Source organism: Equus asinus, chromosome 30, assembly GCF_041296235.1.
Source record: "Equus asinus isolate D_3611 breed Donkey chromosome 30, EquAss-T2T_v2, whole genome shotgun sequence".
NCBI lineage: Eukaryota > Metazoa > Chordata > Mammalia > Perissodactyla > Equidae > Equus > Equus asinus.
Window position 1 is genome coordinate 19,396,710 of NC_091819.1, and position 21,178 is coordinate 19,417,887.

The following is a 21,178-nucleotide window of genomic DNA, read 5'->3' on the forward strand; positions in this document are numbered from 1 at the left end:
GAAAACTCCAATCCAAACTCTTATGGCAAATAGTGGTTTGAGTTAAAAGAAGGGGCAATGATTTTTGTGAGCTAAAATAGGCAATAAATTATTTAATATCTCACAGCTTAGGCATCTGTATTTCATATCTACCACAAGCTTATTTTGCACTCAAAACCTACCACTTCACAGAGGTCTGCATATATCCCTTCCTCTTTCTCTTGCTATTTTCTACGGGGAATTCCTTTCGCCTAACTCTAAATGTTTGAAGACAAAAATCAAATCCTGCATCAGATTTTTAAAGACAACAAGCATCAAAGGTAGAGCCAGGAACTCAAGGGTGGGTTTGGAAGCATTTAGTTGTTCCAAATTGGTTCTTCCTTTTGTCATGTTAAGGAGATGCAATCAAGAACCACCCTGAACCAGACCAAGCCTCACCACAAGAGCTATACCTATGAGCTTTCCCTTATTTTTGCATCGCTTGACGACGGGGATGCATTCTGAGAAATGTGTCATTAGGCAATTTCGTCGTTGTGCGAACATCATAGAATGTACTTACACAAACCTGGATGGTATACCCTACCTACTACACACTTAGGCTACACGGTACTAATCTTATGGGACCACCATCATACATGTGGTGCGTCGTTGACCAAAACGTTGTTATGCAGTGCGTGACTGTAGTTGCATGTTGCTTTGAAAGTGTTCACACCTTCTAGTCTATAGAGAACATTGGTCTCTTTTCAAATAGCTTTGAGGCAAATCGAGAGCAAAGCACACATCACTCTTCACTTTGGATTCTCCCCATCCTCATGATAGCTGCACTTTCCAATAAATGTTTGAGGGATGAATCCATGGGGAGGTGGGACCTGTTTTCCCCCTACCAGCCTCTCTCACCAGTCCATGGGATTGGAGATGGGTTATTAGGGGTCATCTGTGCTTCTAGGGCTAGTCGGTGAGTAGCAAGAATCAGGTAGAGCAGTTGGCCTTCTGCATTCCTCCCACCCTGTCATAGAATTGGGGTTCACTGTCTGCCCCCGGTGCTTAATATTTCAATTTTCTCTGTGTGCTCGTATTGGGGCACCCAAGGGAAAAATGGAAGCTGCATTTATCTCTCTGGATTACAGCTCACTCTAGGAAACTGTTAGTTAGGGTTTCCCAGAGAAACAAAATAATAGGATGTGTATATATATATATATACAAAGAGATTTATTATAAGGAATTGGCGCATGTGATTATGGAAGCTAGCAAGTCCAAAATCTGCATTTGGGCCCCAGGAGAGCTGATGTTCCAGTCTGAGTTTGAAGATAGTCTGCTTTTGAACCAGAAAGAACTGATATCGCAGACGAAGTCTGAAGACAATCTTCTGGAGAATTCTTTCTTGCTGGGGGAGACTGGCTTTTTTGTTCTTTTCAGGCTTTCAGCTGATTGGATGAGGCCCACCCACATTATGGAGGGCAGTCTGATTTACTGAAACTCCACTGATTTAAATGTTAAGGTCATCCTGAACATCCTCATGAAACACCCAAAATAGTGTTCGGCCAAATATCTGGACACCCCATGGCCCAGCCAAGTTGACACATAAAATTAACTATCACGGGAACATTCAAGATTAGCCTAGAATAAGAAAGCAAGTCTGACAAGTAGGATCTATAGCTGCCTTAACCTGAAGGGTTGTGTCTGTCTTATTCATTATATGCTATGCATCCATAGCACATAACATGTAAGAAAGAAATATTGGTTGAATGAATGAAATAAATATTAGTCCAAAATGAATGAAAGCTTCCTGATATCTCACAGAGAGAGATGTGAGAAGCATTTTTAATGCTTCTCACTTTCTTGAATGAGACCTTATCTAACCAACAGTCATGCTCTGGAACTGAAATTCATTCATATCTTCATAAGCTCTAGTGAGACCTGAAGAGATGCATGGAAAAGTCCAGGTGGTTGGTTTCAGGTTGCTCTTTGCAGAATGGATGCAAGAAGCTTTCCTACTCTCCTCTTCCTTTATGATCCACCAATCAGGTTCCACGATCCACAGTTGGGTTCTATTAGGTAATTCAGAGAAGATACTCAGTCCCATCACCCCACACACAGCAATGACTAGTTTTCCTATTGGAGAACCTTGTCAGCTTCAGAGAGGAATTGATAGATCAATAGATTTGACCGGGTCAAGTTACAACAATATTTGATAGCCAATTAGCCTCCAAACCAGGGGAAGCTGATTCCCAGAGCCCTGTTGCTTAAAGCAGTTCAAAAATGATCTCAAAAATGATGCATAAGAATCACCTGGAACACCTATTAAAACCACAGACTTTTGGGCCCTACTACCAGAGATTCACAAATCTGACATTTTACCAAGCGGCCCCAAGAGATAGTGATATATGAAGTATAAAGGACACAACACACACACACGCACACACACTCTCACACCCCTGACTTACATAAAGGAGAACACTAGCTTACTTCCTGCTTTAAAGGATCAACTTAGGGGCTGGCCCTGTGCCTGAATGGTTAAGTTCACGCGCTCTGCTTCAGCAGCCCAGGGTTTTGCCAGTTCGAATCCTGGGCGCGGACATGGCACCACTCATCAAGCTATGCTGAGGAGGTACCCCACATACCACAGCTAGAAGGACCCACAACTGAAAATGCACAACTGTGTTCCGGGGGGCTTTGGGGAGAAAAAGGAAAAAAATAAAATCTTTAAAAAAAAGCCCAAAAAACATACTACAAAAAAAAAAAAAGGATCAACTCAATTCACAAAGAAAATGTTGATATATCCTGGGAAACTTGTTATTACCTGATGCTATGCTTGATATTTTTTTGTTAATGTTAACACAGGTGTTGTCTTTCATTTCAATAAGCTTTACTATTTATGAAGCGTTACTATTTATATTACGGTGTTTGATCCACCCAATCACCCTTTATGAAATAAGCAGGGTATGATTATCCCCATTCGACTGATGAGAAATTGAGACTTGGAGAGATTACGGTGCTGCTAGATTGCTCAGTAATAAGTGACTGAGTGATGACAAACTATTGGAGAACACCAAAATTATTTTAGTGTGGTCCCAAGAGTGAACATGAGTTGAACTCCAGTACTTCCTTTTCACACTCAAATTGAGCATCGTTTGTACATTGTAGGTGCTACCAGGTCCGAGAGCATCCAAAAGGAGAGGCTGGAGCACAAAATTCTCTCTTGGAAAATTAGTTGACTGCATCTCTCTCACCCTAGCCTGGATGCTGGCTCTGCACTTTGCCTGTTTCTTAGCTTCTATTGGTTTCCCTCAGGATTGTTCCCACCCATTTTCTGCTGCTTGTGTTTACTCTTTAAGTCTTTGTTGGTACTCAGGTCTGTGTGAGCTGTTGTGGATACCCTGGTCTCCCTTCTCCAACTCCGCAAGACACTTTAGTTTTGTTACTCCAAGTGTCTGGGGCTGCCCCTCAGGACTTCCCTCCAGATCTCAGCTTTCTCCCTCCCGTAGTTTGAAGGCCACCTTTGTCTTGCCCAGATGGCAGATAGCATTCTTTCAAAACATTGAAAATTCTCTTAACAGGAAATAGCATTTTTATTAGTAGAGAACACAGCTGTCCTGTCTTTTGCTCTCAAATGTAAGAGCTCTTATGTGCCAATTTGCCTGGGAAAGTCCTGTTTTATGTCTGGGTTCCAAGTGTAATTATTAATAGTTCCTCTTTTCACTCTCGGAAGTGTCTCAGAATGGACAGTAAATTAGATGACCATCCTACTCATTTGACATCTCTCCACAGGAACTCGGCTTGTACGTTTTAGAATAACTGTTGGTATTTTGTGCTTCTCAACATTGGTTAGGCAGTGTTACCCAGGGAGCTTGGTAAAAATAGATTTAAAGCCCCTCTACTCCTCTCCCCCCAAGAAATAGCATTCTTGGAGTGGAGCGGAACAGTCTGTATTTTGAGAAAGTTCCCAAGTAATCTGATCATATTCTTCTCCAGACCCCAGTTTGGAGCTTACTTCTCAGTTGTATTTCTGCTCTACTGTTTGGTAGCTGTTTGACCTTGGGGAGGTTACTTAGTTGTTCTAATCTATTTCCATTCATGAGGGTAGGCAAATGGCTATAAAAAGCTTCCTGAGAATCTTAGTGGTTTAATACATTACAGGTTTATTTCTCAGTCATGTCCTAGTCCAGCGCAGGTTGGAAGGGGGTTCCACTCACACAGATATTCAGGTCCACACTCCTTCCATCAGGCTCCATTGTCCCCTCAGAGTTCTCTGCTGAGTCCTCTAAGCCAAGCTGGCAAATGAGGGAAAAGAGGAGATATGGAGGATTGTGCAGAAGGTTTTTATTGATGGGCCAGGCCTGGAATGGCATCCATGACATCCATCCGTAGTCTACAGGACAAAATTCAGTGACATGGTAGCCCCTAACCATAAGGGAGAATAGAAAATGTCATGTAACTGTATGCCACGGAGAAAACTGAGTGGCTGCATGAACAATTATTCAGTCTCTGCTGTAGGCCCTCATTTTGGTCATCAAATGTTTATTTACGCTTCCTCCGTCACCTAGGCAATCCATAGGAGACAACCTAAAGCCTAAAGCCCCATCCAGCCTCTGCACCCAGCTGAAGTCTAGGATCTCTGAGGGATGCATGGTCCCCTCCATCTTCTAGTCTAGAGAACTGTGACTTTAGATTTAAAACACAACTTATACACCCTCCTCTCCAATACACACCCAGTATACAATCATGGGTTAGGGGAAGTGTATTCTCAATAGAAAATCCTGTTTAGAAAGGAGCAGAAGGGAGACACACGGTAACATTTGCCTGTAGCTAGACAGGCGTTAAGAAGGCTCCCTTCCCTGAGGTTGGAAAAGTACTTTCATTAGATCCTAATTTTGCTCTCTGGTAAGAGCTCTTCTATCCTTCATTGTCTGTGGCTCCTGACTCTGCTCTTTGTGGTGTTTCTTCCAGTCAATAATCTCTGTCCATGTCTGAAGGGAGGTCTGGGATACATATCTTCCTTGGAAGTTTTATAGGAATTCGCTTCCAACTGAATCAAGTTTGGAAGCCCTGTGGTGGTTTACATCTTGGAAAATCCAGGCTCATGATTTCTCTGGCAATATAGTTCTCTCAAACACTTCACAGGCTTCTAGCGTACTTGCCACCAATCAGTTCCATGTGCCAGTAGCCGCACCCAAAGTTCTTGCCTAGATATAATCCTCAAACCTGATTTCTTTCTTTCCTCCTTTGCCTCTGTCATCCTCTCTCTTTCTCACTCTCTCTCTCCCTTTCTCTCTCTCTGTTTAAGGGTGGCTACCTTGAAGTCATCTGGAACAATATGAAGGAAGGAGGCACAACTAATCTGATTTTTGTCGCAGGGCGAAGTCACGTTGTTCAGGTGAGTTTTACTAGATCTTTATCACTCATGACTTTTTAAGAGTCTTACCTTTTGGCATCTAGAAGAAGTCAGTTTCCCCAAATTCCTGTTGCCCGAAATTCCTGGACTCCTTCTATCCCTTTCCATGGTAGCTTGTTAACTGGCCACTTGACTCCTGAGCTTTTGGGTTTTTTTGGTCATACTTCGTCAAAGATAGCCAATAATAGCCGTACTTTCGCTAACACTTTGATATTTTCCAACAATTCCCCTGGAGCTACAATGTCAGTGCACTTGTAAACTGCCTTCCAAATTAAGGGAGGCAACAGTTTTACTGGATATCTCATCACTGCATCACGTGGGTTGCTCCCTCTCCAGCCTTTGATGTGGATTTCTTTACTACCCATTACCCAACTGCTAAGCCAAGGTCATATATTTTGCAGTTTGGTTTTGGCAGAATCCTCACTTCAAGGCACCAATATAAGTAAGCTATCTAATATAACAAAACAACCAGAATGAATATGTATTTCATGCTTAGGTCACGAGAGTGTGTTCTGCCCCACACACTCGTTCAGGAACCCAGGCTCCTTCTATCTAGTGGCCCCAACAAGCCCTTATTGCCTTGGAGTTCTCTGCTGGATCCTTTGCATCCATTCAGCAGACAAGGGAAGAGAGACAGGTTGGAGGGTTGGGTGAGTGGTTCCTATGGGCCAATGACGTATACCACTTATGCCCACATTCCCCTAGCTATACTTAACTGCAAGAGTGCCTGGAACATACACTCTAGCTGTACATTCAAAGAGAAAAGGGAAGTGGTTTGATAACTAATAACTAGCCAGTCTCTGCATACCATCTCTGTGAAATGGGAATGATAACAGTATCTACCTCATAGGATTGTTGTGGGATTAAATTAAAAAATTCACATGTAAAACTTAGTCCAGGATCAGACTCATGGTAAATGACCAACATATGTTATTTTTTTCATTATTATTATGCAGTGTTGGCTGAAATAAAACATTGTGTGTGAATGTTTCTATCTAACGTAAAATGATTAAGCTCTCAATTATTCACTTGCTCCATTATGAGAGAAAATCCACCCAGGTGAATTCCTGCCTCAGAAGTCAGGCTATTCTCGGGAGTTCCAGATAACAGACTTTAAGCTCTTTCAATACAGAGGGTCACGCTGGTGAGGACACTCCACAGAAAGTCATGCTGTGAGAGGAGCCAGAACAACAGGAAATCGGCCTCACTGTGGTCAAGAGTAAGGGGATAGACGTCCGGAGAAAAGGTACAAACCACGGAAATTCTGAGCTGGCAAATCCCACTTAGACAAGAGGGCAGCCTACAAGCCCGTGAGTCTTGAGCCCCGCTGGGTGTCCTGAACATGACTGTAGGAGCAGGAGAGCAGAACAGACATGCAACTGCACTGCACACAGAGCGTGGAATCTGGAACATTCATTTGTAAGTGATTGCTTCCTGTATCAAGAATGGTTTGTTTCCATAGGCCCACCTGCAATAGCCTATGTTGCCAGCAAATAGTTAATTAAGAAGCGTTCTAATAAATGTCATGGTAAGAGTCTATAGGCCTGGTTTTCAGTTTAGTTCTACTTGACGGCTGTCTGGCATTTGAAAAATCACTTATCTGTCAGATTCTAAATTGACACCTATTAAATGAGATACTGCTGCGGTGGGTATGTATTGTGTCAGTTTAGCTAAGCTGGAACTATGTTTCCCAGAATTTCATTCTCTGCACAGTTGTGGATTGGCATGGGCCACAAGAGACGTTCTGCACACAGTTTGGAAGGCAGAGGTGAAGCAGGTCCCATATTTTTAGGCTCAGCATTAGGCGTAAGGCACCAGGTGCCATGGCAGCTCGTGCACTTTGTTGCTGATCTGGCAGCTCACCTTGATGATTCTATATCCTCCCGCTGAATGCTCCTTCAGCTCCTCCAGCTACTGAAGCAGGTGCATGCTTAGCTTTGTGATGAAAGATTCCAGCTTCTCGCGCAGGTCACCAGCATCATCAAAGATGAAGACTTAGAAGGAGTGTAAGACCAATGCAGGTTCTAGTCTGCCCCTGAGGTTCCAGCTTATCCTTGTGGGGTCCAGTTTATCTTTGTTCTTCTCCACTTCATATCCATCTTTTCTTCCTGTATTAGTTATCTATTGCTGTGTAACAAATAACCCCACATTAGCATCTTTAGACAAAATTTATTATCTTACACAGTTTCTAAGGGGGGAATCTGGGAGTGGCTTAGCCAGGTAATTCTAGCCTAAGGTCTCTCATGAGGTGTTAGTTAAGTTGTTGGACAGGGCTACAGACTTACCTGAGCCTGAAGAATCCACTTCCAAGCTCACTTGTGTGTTTAGTGACTGACCTCTGTTCTTCCTTGGCTGTTGCCTAAAGGTTTCAGTTCCTTGCCATGTGGGCCTCCCTGTGGGGCTACTACAATGAGGCCAGTGACTTCTTCCAGAATGAGTCATCTAAGGGAGAGAGCAAAAGTGAACGATCAAAACAGAAGCCACAGGGGCCGGCCTGGAGGCGCAGTGGTTAAGTGTGCACGTTCCGCTTCGGCGGCCTGGGGTTTGCAGGTTCGGATCCCGGGTACGGACATGGCACTGCGTGGCAAATCATGCTGTGGTAGGCATCCCACATATAAAGTAGGGGAAGATGGGCATGGATGTTAGCTCAGGGCCAGTGTTCCTTAGCAAAAAGAGGAGGATTGGCAGCAGATGTTAGCTCAAGGCTAATCTTCCTCAAAAAAAGACAAAAATAAAAGCAGAAGCTACAGTCTCTTTTATAAACGAACCTCAGAAGTCACATGCCATCACTTCTGCAGTATTCTGTTGGTCACACAGACCAATACTGGTACAATGTAAGAGGAAACTATACAAAGGTGGGAATGCCGGGAGCCAGGAATCCTTGGGGCCAAATTAGAGGCTGGCTACCACATTTCCCTACAGGGTCCTGAATTCAGCACCAGACACAAGACAACAGTCACACATAAATTGTTTTGACCAGCTCCTACAATTGTATATGGTCAAGTCCCCATAATAAATCTCTTATTATGTACAACTCCTAGTGGTTTTACCTCTCTGATTTAACCCTGACTGATACAAATATCTACTTCACAAGATTCTATGAAAATGAGTTGATAATGCACATTATTATGTTCTACAAATATAAGTTGTTACTGTTATTAAACTCTAACCACCATGTATAACCACGTCTGCAGGAAAACGCATCAAAGCTTCCAAGTGGGGATGCCAGGAACACATCTCCTCCCCTTTCTATTCCAAAGCATCTCAATTTCTCAAATGCTGGGCCGTGAAAGTGGGGGAAATTTAGGGCTAGAACTTCATGTGCTATGAGTTATGGGGTCCATGGCTTCTTCCAACAGAATCCATAGAAATACTTCCTTGCCCAGGCTGATTCCTAGGCATCAGGTTTTCGATTTTCTTTTACTATTTCTACCAATTGAAAAACAGGACATGAGAAGCTAAGAGCTGGGAGAGATCTGTGATAATCTGGTTCCACCTTGATTTTGTCCATGAGCCTCAGAGAAGCCAGGTGGTGTACCGTCTATGACGATGGTACTCAACACGGAGGGATCCTGAAACTAGGTCAAACTGGGGATGTTGGTTCATTCAACAATGTTTCCTGGAAGATTACTGTAGCCTACTAGTCAAGGAGAATGACAAGATCTACTACCATGATATGAAGCCTAGGTGGATGACCGGGAGTTTAATCACGGTGAGAGGCTGGAAGAACCAGATAGAGGTAGAAAAAAAGCACATGGGTAATAAGAAAAGCAAAAACTTGGGTCCTGGTGGCACCAGGCAGGGTACGTGAGGCTCGAAGAGCCGAATGCTAGGACTGGGGCAGACTGTTCAATGATACTGAGAAAATGCAGCCACCATCCAGACTGCATCATATGGTTATTACTATTATGATTAGAATTATTTTCCTCACTCTGACCATCTGAAGCCGCCAATTTGATGATTTGTTCTACCACTGAACAGAAATCAGACTGACAACTTTTCCCTATCCTCTGGGTTCTGAAGCAACACATAACAGGCTTTTAAAGAATTCGAATAGTAGCTTTAGAAAATAGTCATAAAAACTCATCTTCTATTCTGGCCTCCCTTATTCAATTTTTTCTTTTCCTCACTTTGATGCTGTCTCTTTGGGCTTACAAAGGCCTGAAATGAAATTTATTTACATTTCATTGAAAAACCAGACTGAGACTATTCTGGGCCTTTCATCATAGGAGCTGGGATTGGTGGGAGCCCTTTAGTGAAGGATAGAAGGATGTCTGGAGAAAGAAGACACTGGTAGACCCAGGGAGTGCAGAAGCTAAAGCAGGAGGAGACAGGGAAGGAGAAAGAGGGAGTTCCTGTGGGAAATTCTTTTCTTTCTACTTTCCTCTTCCCACACCAGACCCACCACAAAGCATTCTATCCTAAAATGGCTGCATTCGTTTCCTGTGGCTGCCAAACAAGTGACCACAAACTGGATAGTGTAAAGCAACAGTCCTGGAGGCCAGAAGTCTAAATCAAGGCACCAGCAGGGCTGTGCTGTCTCTGAAGGATGCAGGGGAGAAGCCGTTCTCTGCCTCTTCCGGCTTCTGGTGACTGTCAGCATTCCTCATCTGTGGCTGCATCCTTCCAGTCTGTCTGTGGTCACATTGCCTCCTCCTCCTCTGTCTGTCACATTTTTCTCTGCTTCGTTCTTCTAAGGGACACTTGTCATTGGATTTAGGGCTCACTCAGATAATCCAGGATGATCTCCTTATTTCAAGGTCCTTCACTTAATTACATCTGCAAAGACTCTTTGTCCAAATAAGGTAACAGCCACAGGTTCTGGGGAACGGGTGTGGACATGTCTTTCGGTGGGCACCATTCAACCCACTGCAATGGGCCAACGTGAAACAGAGAATGAGGACATCACCTGGCAGATGTAGGCAGGGAGGGAATGGAAGGCAGTTGGGTAGAGAGCATCTGAGCAGCTGCAGTAGTAAGCTAAGAGATGTGAAAAAAATCTATTAAATAAGAAAGGATATAGATGGGAGAATCTATCTTGTTCACTCTAAAATAATATTAAAATAATAAAAGCTAATATTTGCTGAGTCCTTACTAAGTTCTGATCACTATGCTCAATGCTTTACACATATTATCTAAATTAATCCCTTCATAATAATCCAAATAAGTAGATACTATCCTTGACCTTAGTTTATAGCTGAGGAATCTGAGTTGCCCAAGGTCACATAGGCAGTAAATGGTGTCCGTCTCTTTCAGAGCCTGGCTCTAACTGCTATACATTACTGCCTCGTATTGGAATGCCCGAGGTGGGTGAAACGGACAACCCCACTCAAGTCAGGATAAAACCTGCCTCCTATTGACCTATCCAAAATCTTCCCAGGCAGCAGACCTCCCAGTAACCATACTCAACTGGTCTGCTGCGGTTCACTCCTCCACCTTTCCCCTATAGTCACTCAGGACCACACCCCAATTACTTCAACGTATGAAGGGCTGTGACGCAGAACCCCACCCATTAACCCACATTAACAAGCCATCAGTTGTCCGGAAATCCTTTGTCTAACATAAAGCCTCTGGTTCTAGTTGACACTCATTTCCCCTTGTATTCTATGCAGTGGAGATGGAAAACAGCCAGGAAATAGCATCCTCATCTTCTTCAGATTGTTGTTAGGTTGGGCTCACGTGCTCTCTCTCTCACACACACACACACACCTTTAACCATACACACACACACACACTCCTTTTCCAAGCTTTCTTTCATCACAATTACTCATTTTCAATCTTTAATATAACTTGGTGTCTTTCAACATTTTATGAGGAGTTGTTGTTTTATTTTGTAAACTCCCCCCAAATTCTTTATTTTAGACTTTGAACTTCAAACTGCTTTCTTCTTTTTAGAAACATTCTTGATTAATTTATTAAAATTAATATTTGCAATGCATCCTCAAAGCATTTCCTTTTCAATGGGAAACTTTGTTTAGTTGCCATTAATATTAAAAATAAAAGAAATTGTATTATGTAAAGAAGACATTAATTCATGTGTCTGGATCTGGATCTGCCAGGTACACTCATTAATATCTGAAAAATCTGTACTAAATTGATAATTCTCTCTCTGTCCAGGGTCAATTAAAACCAGTGATACCTTCAACTTCCTGTTTGGCAAAGTCATTTCATCCTAGGAAGACGAACTTCCTAACCTCTGAATCTCTTCCCCAAAGATGGTTGACCGCCATTGCTATTCCGGAAATAGTTCAACTCCCCCTCCCCCCAAACACTCCCTTACTTTGTGTGGTAATACATTAGAAAAGATTCCATAGCTTTTGGTTAATGGGAACCACAGTTTAAAGGAAGACTTGGATCTTTGCAGGTTTTGTTTTACTCAGTTTTCCCTATTCCCCCTTAACTTTGAAGAGCAAAACTCCAGTATCTTCAACAGATGGATGGAATCCTTCCTTTTGCGGCTTCCTCATCATCAATACCTTTTTGTGGTTTTCAATGAGACTGATTCAATTAGATTTAAATTTATGTAACTCTTGGCACATTTTGAGTCTTTTGTTTTCTTTTTCTGCAGCCTGAGTCCAAAGATTAGCTCTTCTAGGAAGAGGAATGGTCTTTTCCGGAATGAGATGAGTCACTTTCATTCAAGATCCCTGGGAGCAAATGTGGGAAGGGGTGGATGGGGTTGCTCTGGAAGGAGGTACAAAAGTGATCTCAGAAGAGGATTTATTGTAAAGCTAATCAAACTGAGCTTCAGGGCCCCTCACTTGTATTGGCTGCTTCCAAGATTCTGGGAGGGACCCTAGCACTTTATATTTGTCCATTTGTATCATTTTTCTAAAGGAAGAACCCCGTCTCAAATTTGACAAGCTTTAGCCCCCAAAGTCAGCATTCATTGACAAGAGATTTTCATATATTGAGGTATATGGGGTAACTATTCACATTCAAAACTGATTCAGCTTGAACCAAAGAAGCTTGGTTTATGGCCTATCAAACGTACACTGTACATCTGCTTTAACTATTAAAAGAAAGAATGCACTCTCTTAAGACAAGAATTCATACTTCCCCCGCCCTATCAGTAATGCCCAGTATTAGTCCCTTTCCTGACATCCAGGTCGTGTTGACCTGCTAATTTGCAACTGAATACCTCTTTGAAATTTTGATGAATATGTATCCAGGGTGTGTTTAACGTAAATTCTTTGCTCTACAAAGGTATAAAATTGTACGGAAAACCGTGCTTCTCCAGAATGCTTTCTTCCTAGGTGGAAACTGCCTTCCTGGATTATAATCCTCACCGTGCCTCAAGTAAAACTTACTTTATCTCTCTTATCTATAGAATGGCTATTGGTTATTTTGTGTCAACATTATTCTTAACTATTGCACTGTACACTAAAGAGAAAAACAGACACCCCTTGGAGAGGGAGATACCTCCTTGCATAATCAGAACTGGACTCAGAATGGACCATTGGAGCCCTGGATGAATGAGGTAGGAGGTAGGATGGGGAGTGTTATCCTAGGGAAACACCAGCTTGGCATGGGAGAGCAAACCACACCCAAGGAAGTGATGGGCCCCCATATGGATGACAGGCACAATAGATGACGTTCTCATAACAGAGCATCTTATTAAGTCCCTGCATGGAGAATAGGCATGAGTTGGCCTCAAGCAGAAAAAATAGAGCAGAAGAGCAGGGCTGATAGCAGTCAGTGAGCCCAGTGGGGAAGAGTCCTCACACTCACTCATTTGATGAGTGGGACTCAAAGTCTTCATGTTTGGCCCTCGAATTCCTGGTAGGTTTCCTAAGGTAGGGGAGACTGCACGGCACTTGCTCTGCCTCTGCCCTACTTCCACTTGAGAACCACAGCTTTTTATCTGTCTTATATGTTAGGATTCTGCTATGAACTGAATGTTTGTGTCCCTCCAAAATCCATATGTTGAAGCCCTGATCCCCAATGTGATGAAATTTGGACGTGGGGTCTTTGGGAGATAATTAAGCCATGAGAATGACATCCTTGTGGACAAGGTTAGTGCCCTTGTAAGAAAAAACGTGAGAGAAATGATCTCTTTCTCTGCCTTATGAGCATACATCAAGAAGGCGACTATCTGCAAACCGGAGAGAGGTCCTCACTAGACACCACATCTGTCAGCACCTTGATTTTGGAATTCCCAGCCTCCAGAACTGTGAGAAATAAATGCTTGTTGTTTAAGCCACCCAGTCTATGGTATTTTGTTATAGCCGCCTAAGCTAACCCTGAAAGGTTCCGAATAAAATTTGTTTATGGAAAAAAAGAGTTGCATTGCTTTAAAAGAAAAGTCCAACAATCACTGAAGTCAGGGTAAGATTCCTCTGAGAGACTGTGAAACACAGAGGCATATTGTAGAACTCAGCTCTATTGGCGCAATTTTCTATTCATTAAATCTTTTCTCCAACTTTATGTTGAGTTCTTACTATGAAGAAACACACTCCTGTAGAGTGTATTTTTCCAGATTTCTGATTCTAGCTAGTGTGAAAACCTGTATCACATAACTAGAGGACTCTTCAACACATAGATTATATATAATTAATAAAAACATAAGGCAAAAAGGAAGGCGATAATGCTAAGATCATCCAAAATCAAGGTCATGTGCATATTTTTCTCTATCATCCTCCCTTTTCTTCTCCCCCAACACCTACAAAAGAATTTGGGCCACTTATTTTACATCTTCCTTCTTGCCTATAATCTCCATAGATTTGCAACATTGCCAATTCCACAGTAATCACTACAAGGTTATCGTACTGTAATAATATTTCTTTTAAACAACTGCCAAAAAGCTTATTATGTTAGTCTCTATCAAAGGGGTTGGGATTTGTTTTTTTCAATCCGTTCCTAACCATGCATCATTTTGTTTGACTTCCAGTCTCTGGAAACAATTCTTGAGAAATAAATAAACAAACAATGGAACACAATGAGAAGAAGTAATCAGGAAAATATGTTAACAAAAATGTGAATGCAACTTCGGAGTTGAGGCTGTATTTAAATATAGCCTGCTGATTAAGGTTTCGTTTTTTGAGCAGTTTGGATAGACATTAGTTAGTAACACAGATGTGCCAAAAGGCTTCTCAAGTAAATATTGACTTCAGCTGACAAAGCCTGACATTTTCTCTAGCTTTTCTGACTCTAGTAAGATACTTGCTTCATAGTATGTGCGTGAAGGTGGAAGGGTAGACAAGTAAGCGTATGGCTGAGGACTATGCAGGAGAAAAATGGGCAATAGCCCACAGAGGCTAGACCTTTCCCCAATGCAGTGATTCCCAAACCTGGGGCAGAATTTAGAAAATACGTACAGATTCCTGGACAGGTTCTGATTCAGAAAGTTTGGCAATTGCCTAGGAATCTGTATATTTTTAAAGTCCCTAGGGGACTTTGATACACAGGCAGGTTTAGGGAATTACAGCTGTAAACGCTCCCAGCACAATGATATCTACTGGCCCAGCATCTACATCAGTGGGGACCAAGATGGAATAAGATGCGAAGGATGCATTAACCTGCTGTTCTACGGAGAAGGTCCTTCAAGGTTGGGGTTGAAGCACATGGCCACTGTGTCCATTTCTTGCATAAATAGTGGAATTTGTCCTGTGGGCTGCCAACTTGGCACTCATTTAGAGCATTAAATTCACTTAGCAAGGCAGAAATGAAGGCCTTTTAAAAACACCATTTCGGCTAGGGTTAACTTCAACTGAGAATGCCCATATTGTCTTTATTGTAGACATCTGTGATTTCTCTAACACTACCAACAGCACAAAACTATACCTTGTGTTGTCAATATCAAGGATCCAAATGTTCTTTTGAAAAATCAATCAATCATACTTAGAAAATGCCAACCATAGTCAGAATAATAGATAAACCACTGGAGTTCGTCAGACATGGATTTGAACACAGAACTACCTCTTCCTGTCTATGACCACAGACACAACAGCTTAGTCCCAGTTCTTCAGTGCCCTGCTCTGTGCAACAGAGGTAACAATAGTACTTACCATATAGGGTCATCATGAAGTTACAACATGTATTATACATAATACAGGTAAAGCCCCTAATCACTGTCTGGCACAGAGTAAGCAGTCAAAAGTGTCAGCTATTAGAGTTACTATTATTATTAATCTGACACATAGCCAATACTGAATACATCATGATGACTATGATGGACTCAACTGAGATTATTCCTCCACCCCACCATCTCCCCCACCACCACACCTGAGGATTTAAGGAGAGGCGATTAGACATGCTGCTCTTCAGTGTCAAGTTTATATAAGACGGGTTGTGAAATAACTCAGGGCAGGGAGGGAGCCATCAATACTCCCTCTGCGTAATAAAGATGATGAAAGTATTTCACAAGAAAGAGAGTCAAAGTTATGTCAAGGGGTGGAATAACAATTTCTCCTGCAGACCAAAAAGAAGGAAATCAATCTTTGTGGGGATGTTTGATTTTCAGTTCATTCAAGGCAACTAGCCATAGCCTGGAAAAGCTCTAGAGTTCCTACCTCCCCACACGTGGGACTAGATCCTGAGGGACAGGCAAACACAGGGAGGGTACCCCACCCCTCTGCCATTGACATCCAGTAATGAAGGCTGTGAAATTCACAAGACCTGAAAGAGAACTTGGAATTTGATGACTTCCATAGGGAGGGCATTCTGAGGGCAGGTGAGGGCCCTTGAACTAGGAAGAAGAGACAGGGCTCTCAGAAAAGAGAAGTAGGTAGAGAGTTTAGGACTAAGACAAGTCTGCAGGGCACCTTCAAACTGCCTGGGAAACATCAAGGTAAGCCTTACCTAGCAGGCCTAGGCACTGAGACCTTGACCCTTGTGTGATCCAGAGGGGCCAAGGAAATAACCTGGGGAAAATGCCAATTCCTCCTCCATCCTTAAAGGTTTTGGTCACCAATGCCAATGTGTGTATGCTAGGGCAAGCAGGGGTTCCACACACATCCAGGCAATTCTCAGACACCAGCTGATGTCCTACAATTCAAATCAGTTCTGACACTATCTACCTGGAGATAGCATCAGATCCCACAAGTGATGGGCTCAGTATCACATTTTCAGATACCAATTGCAAGTCTAGGCTACCTGGGCTTCTCACAGGCTGACTATAGATTGGAGGTTCCCACAACATCCTCCTCAGGTTCAATTACAGTAATTTGCTAGAACAGCTCACAGAACTCAGAGAAGCATTTTGCTTATGGAAGAGATACATAGGGCAAGGTATGGTAAAAGGGCATGATGCTTCCATGCCCTCTCTGGGCTCACCACTCTTCCCAAATCTCCACGTGTTCACCAACCTGAAAGCTCTCAAAAACCCATCCTTCTGGGGTTTTATGGTGGTTTCATTACATAGCCATGATTTATTAAATCATTGGACATTGGTGACTGACTCAACCTCTAGTCCCTTTCCCCTCCCCAAGGTAGGAGGGTGGGACTGCAAGTTCCAAGTCTTTAATCACATCGTTTGGTTCTTCTGGCAACTAGACCCAACCTTAGGTGATGTGGTCCAAAAGTCACCTCATTAACATAACAAAAGATATAAGACTTCTTTCTGGCTCTCATCATTTAGGAAATTCCAAGGGTTTTAGGAGCTCTGTGCCAGAAGTGGGAACCAAGACCAAATATGTATTTCTTATTATAAATCACAATATCAAAATCTTCTTCCCCACTCTATGTGCCTTTGGGATGATCACCTAAAGCCATTAAAAATGTCTCATGTTGGGGCCAGCCCAATGGCACAAGGGTTAAGTGTGCACATTCCGCTTCGGCGTCCTAGGGTTCACTGGTTTGGATCCCAGGTGTGGACATGGCACCACTTGACAAGCCATGCTGTGGTAGGTGTCCCACATGTAAAGTAGAGGAAGATGGGCACGGATGTTAACTCAGGGCCAGTCTTCCTCAGCAAAAAGAGGAGCATTGGCAGCAGATGTTAGCTCAGGGCTAATCTTCCTCAAAAAAGAAAAGAATGTGGGGCTGGCCCCGTGGCCGAGTGGTTAAGTTCGCGCGCTCCGCTGCAGGCAGCCCAGTGTTTCGTTGGTTCGAATCCTGGGCGCGGACATGGCACTGCTCATCAAACCACGCTGAGGCAGCGTCCCATATGCCACAACTAGAAGGACCCACAACGAAGAATATACAACTATGTACTGGGGGGCTTTGGGGAGAAAAAGGAAAAAATAAAAAATCTTTAAAAAAAAAAAAAGAAAAAAATGTCTCATGTCTTTATTGAGGTCCAGTGTGGGGTTACCTCAGGAAAAGTCAGGAGGGGCAGCATGCTGGACCATGGGACAGCAAGAAGTGGCCATTAGTAGCGTGTTATCCCACACTGCTCTGACTCCTCAAAAAGGATAGCTAGAGACACACCCTTGTGGACAGAAAAGGGAGGGGCTTTCTCACATCAGGAGTTAATTGGTAGTTGTTTTGATAGATGCTATAGGATTCAAAGGCAGCCTGAACTATGTTACATGCAAAACCTTCCCAGGATCCAAGTAATTAAAGCTTTGAACATATTGCCAAATGTGTTTGTGAATTTTCCATTTCTGGGAACCTTTTAAATACACAAAGCATTGTCTTGCACAGTTTAGATTTTACTCTTGCCGTGGCGTAAGAAGATACACCATTTGACCCCTCAGATCTTCATAGGTTAAACTCTTTGTGCTTATATATTACCAGTAGAAAAAAAGCTATATAAAAAGCGACAATGTCCAAAGTAGGTTCCCACCAACATCTCATTTTATCCTCAAAACTTTACCATGAGCAAATGAAGAAACTGAGATTCACAGAATTTACCTTGATCCAGGTCACAAAGCTCCTATAGAATATGTGACTCGCACTCAAGTCTCCTGATCCCAGGCTTGCACCCATTTGCTTTGCCATTCTGAGCCCCCATGCCAGGGAAGGGCCAGCAGTAGTCAAATGTTGCTTCATCTCCTAGAGATACTTTTGGAAGGTGAGAGGATTGAATACAAACTGGTCTGTGTGGTTTTAACATGTTGGAATTAAAACGTGAAAATTCAGCTTATTACGCAAATGATTTTTTACATTTATTTTTTGTTTAGTTTTTCCCACTCAAATAGTTCTTGAACTCTTTTATTTGCTCAAGCGTTCCCCGCCTCCCTTCTGCACAGAGCACTGTGCTAGACGCTGTTGAAACCAGGGGCCAACTTGCTTTAACTACACTCAATAGCTGTCTGTTTGCAAAAGCAGTTAGATAATGCATTACTAAAATCCACCCTATAGATAACATCTCTCATGCCTAGGTCACCATGGTAACAGGTACTGGAGTTCTTCAGGAACTGAGAGTCAACTCTGTCCAGTTCAGGCTGGTTAAGACCACTGACTCATCAACTGGGCCTGCACAGATCCCTGATGGATGACCCTTTGATCTCAAGGAACTGAAAACTCCACACTCAGGTTATGATAACACCGCCATTTTATGAACTTGCATTCTGTGAAGAGCCATGAAGCTTGACTATGCTGGCACAGATCATCAATTACCCAACTTTTCCTTACCTCCAATCATCTATTCCCACTTTGGACTACCCTGCCCCTTTATCCCATAAATATCTCTAAGCCCCATTTTTCAGGGAGGTGGATTTGAGATTGGTTCTCCTGTCTCCTCACTTAGAAGCCTTGTGATTAAATCCTTTCTCTTTGCAAACTCGTCACCTTGGTGATTGGCATAATTGTGTGGCAGGCAAAATGAACCTGGTTCAGTAACACTGTGACACAAGGCAGAGGTGGGCCATTGCACAGAAGGATGGATGTTTGGCTTTTGGACAAGGACTTAAGGGTTAGGCAGCAGGTCACAGTTTATTTCAGCTGGGATCCCCTTGCCCCTAGACAGAGACAAAGTGTGGTTGGACAGACAGGATTCATTTGTGTCATAGTCAAAGGCAGAATTCAAGTGAGCTTGAAAGGCAGAGAAGTGTCACACAGGTCTTAGGCCAAAGACTGGACAGGCTCAGTCCACAAAGTAGGCTTTAGCCACTGAGCCCATTGCTTCAACCCTAACGCAAGACTCAAGCCAGTGATCCCTGAGGTCAACTTGGTTAAAACATCTTTTGAAGTAAGATCTGCCCATGACATCCATTCATGTTCCTCAGCATCATGTTGGATTCTCCCCTTTCTATTAGTACCTGGTAGTATTGCCATATTCTACAGAGGTGTGTATGTGCAAGAGACAGAGAGAGAGAGAGAAGGGATGACATCTCATTGGGAACCCCAATCTCTTCAGTTCTTCCGACCCCAAGACCTGAGAACCATAGAGACTCCATAGTCTGCATAAATGTCTTGTGCACTCTGAAATGTTTAGTCACTTAGTTTGTAAGAATGAGAAATAGAAGAATTGTGTAGGAGAGTAATGAGAAAGAAGATTGAAAAGATAAGGTTTGGGCCAAATTATGAGGACCCAGAACCACAGGCTGGCCGAAGGTTTTGGGAAACATTGTTTTTTTCTTTTGGAAATTATTGGATGTTAGGCCTCTTGTAAACCAAAGATATATGTAGCTGACTACTCTTCAGCCAAAGATTTTTATAGCATTTAAACACTGTTTTTGTACATTTGCCTCCATTTATGAAAAGAATGCGTTCCCCAAAGGTTGTGTTCAAGTCACATGTTGCAAATCAAATCATATTTTAAATGTACTCAGGGACCTTGCTATTTAAAGAACCCCTTGTAAGCATTTTATCTACTGAACACACACACGCATATGTGTGTGTGAGTGTATGAATATAGTCAATTTGTCTTGGCTTAAAGTAGGATAAAATTATGGTTGACTCATTTGCTAAATTTACCATTTATTAAACTCTTGCTTTGCTGTCCTTTGCAAGGATTTAATGGCCCGAGAGAGTAAAAACCACTGCCTTAGGTATCTGCCTAATTTTCAGACAGAAAGACACCAGTTCGTTGTCATTTACTTCACGCCCACAATAAGCTATCTGAGGGGTAAGAATCTCTAATGAAAGTGTGTTTTATTTTTAAGGCTAGAAGAGGGAGGAGGGAAGGAACTGTCTGGAATCTCCCCAGATGTCTATGTGGAATATTGTTTGTCTGTTTTGAAGGACGCGGTGAGCTGGTGTAATGGGAGGGGAGGGAGAGACTGCTCAAGGCAATGACCTGCTGGTGGGAGGAGGAGGACATTGCTAAACCCAGCTCGGAGAAACGCCACAGATCAAAGGACTGTTTTGCTGAAACTCTGCTCCCGGACCTTTCGGAATTACTCAGCTCGGCCAGACAAAAATGAGCCTGTTGCTTGAATTACCCAGCTCATTGCTCCAGTTTCCCATTTTGCTTTGTCAGCAGGAACCTTACCCTCACACGTATAAGCACGGCTCACATTTGCATGCAAGAGCTATCTGTTTATTCTGCAGCTGACACAGGCTGTCTGGGATCTTTTCTGAATATTTTTCTGGTCATCTTGAACTTGAACAAGACGTTTAACGGCTCCCATCTCAAGGTTCTTTCTCACAAGACTTTCTGTTCTGGGATAACTTGTCCTAGGGCAGAGATCAGCTCTATGCCAGAGAGATAACAATGCTGCCAGAGCAGAGGTGGGGCCGTGGTACATCCCACCTGCCCTGACTCTGCATGTTCACATGGCCCCAGCTCGGCGACACCGCCTCCCTCTCCATGCAGATTCATCAGCCATCACAAACCATGACCGATCGTGGGACGTGGGTCATGTAGCTGATAATAATTATACAACTGGAGATTGTTTATCAACCCCGGGACAAATTAATACCAGATCCGAGGTTCTATTGATGTGATGTTTAAACATGCATTTAATTCAGCCCAATGAC

General features: G+C 42.9%; 1 long non-coding RNA gene across 1 annotated transcript; it reads right to left on the minus strand.

Moving 5' to 3' along the window:
* Window positions 1-3,781: 3,781 nt before the first annotated feature.
* LOC139042568 (uncharacterized) lies at window positions 3,782-18,438 on the minus strand. Its single transcript, XR_011499438.1, has 3 exons — window positions 18,167-18,438; window positions 7,657-7,813; window positions 3,782-7,498 (listed from the first exon to the last, which is right to left on the minus strand). It is a non-coding gene; the product is annotated as an uncharacterized lncRNA (long non-coding RNA).
* Between the last annotated feature and the right edge of the window lie 2,740 nt (window positions 18,439-21,178).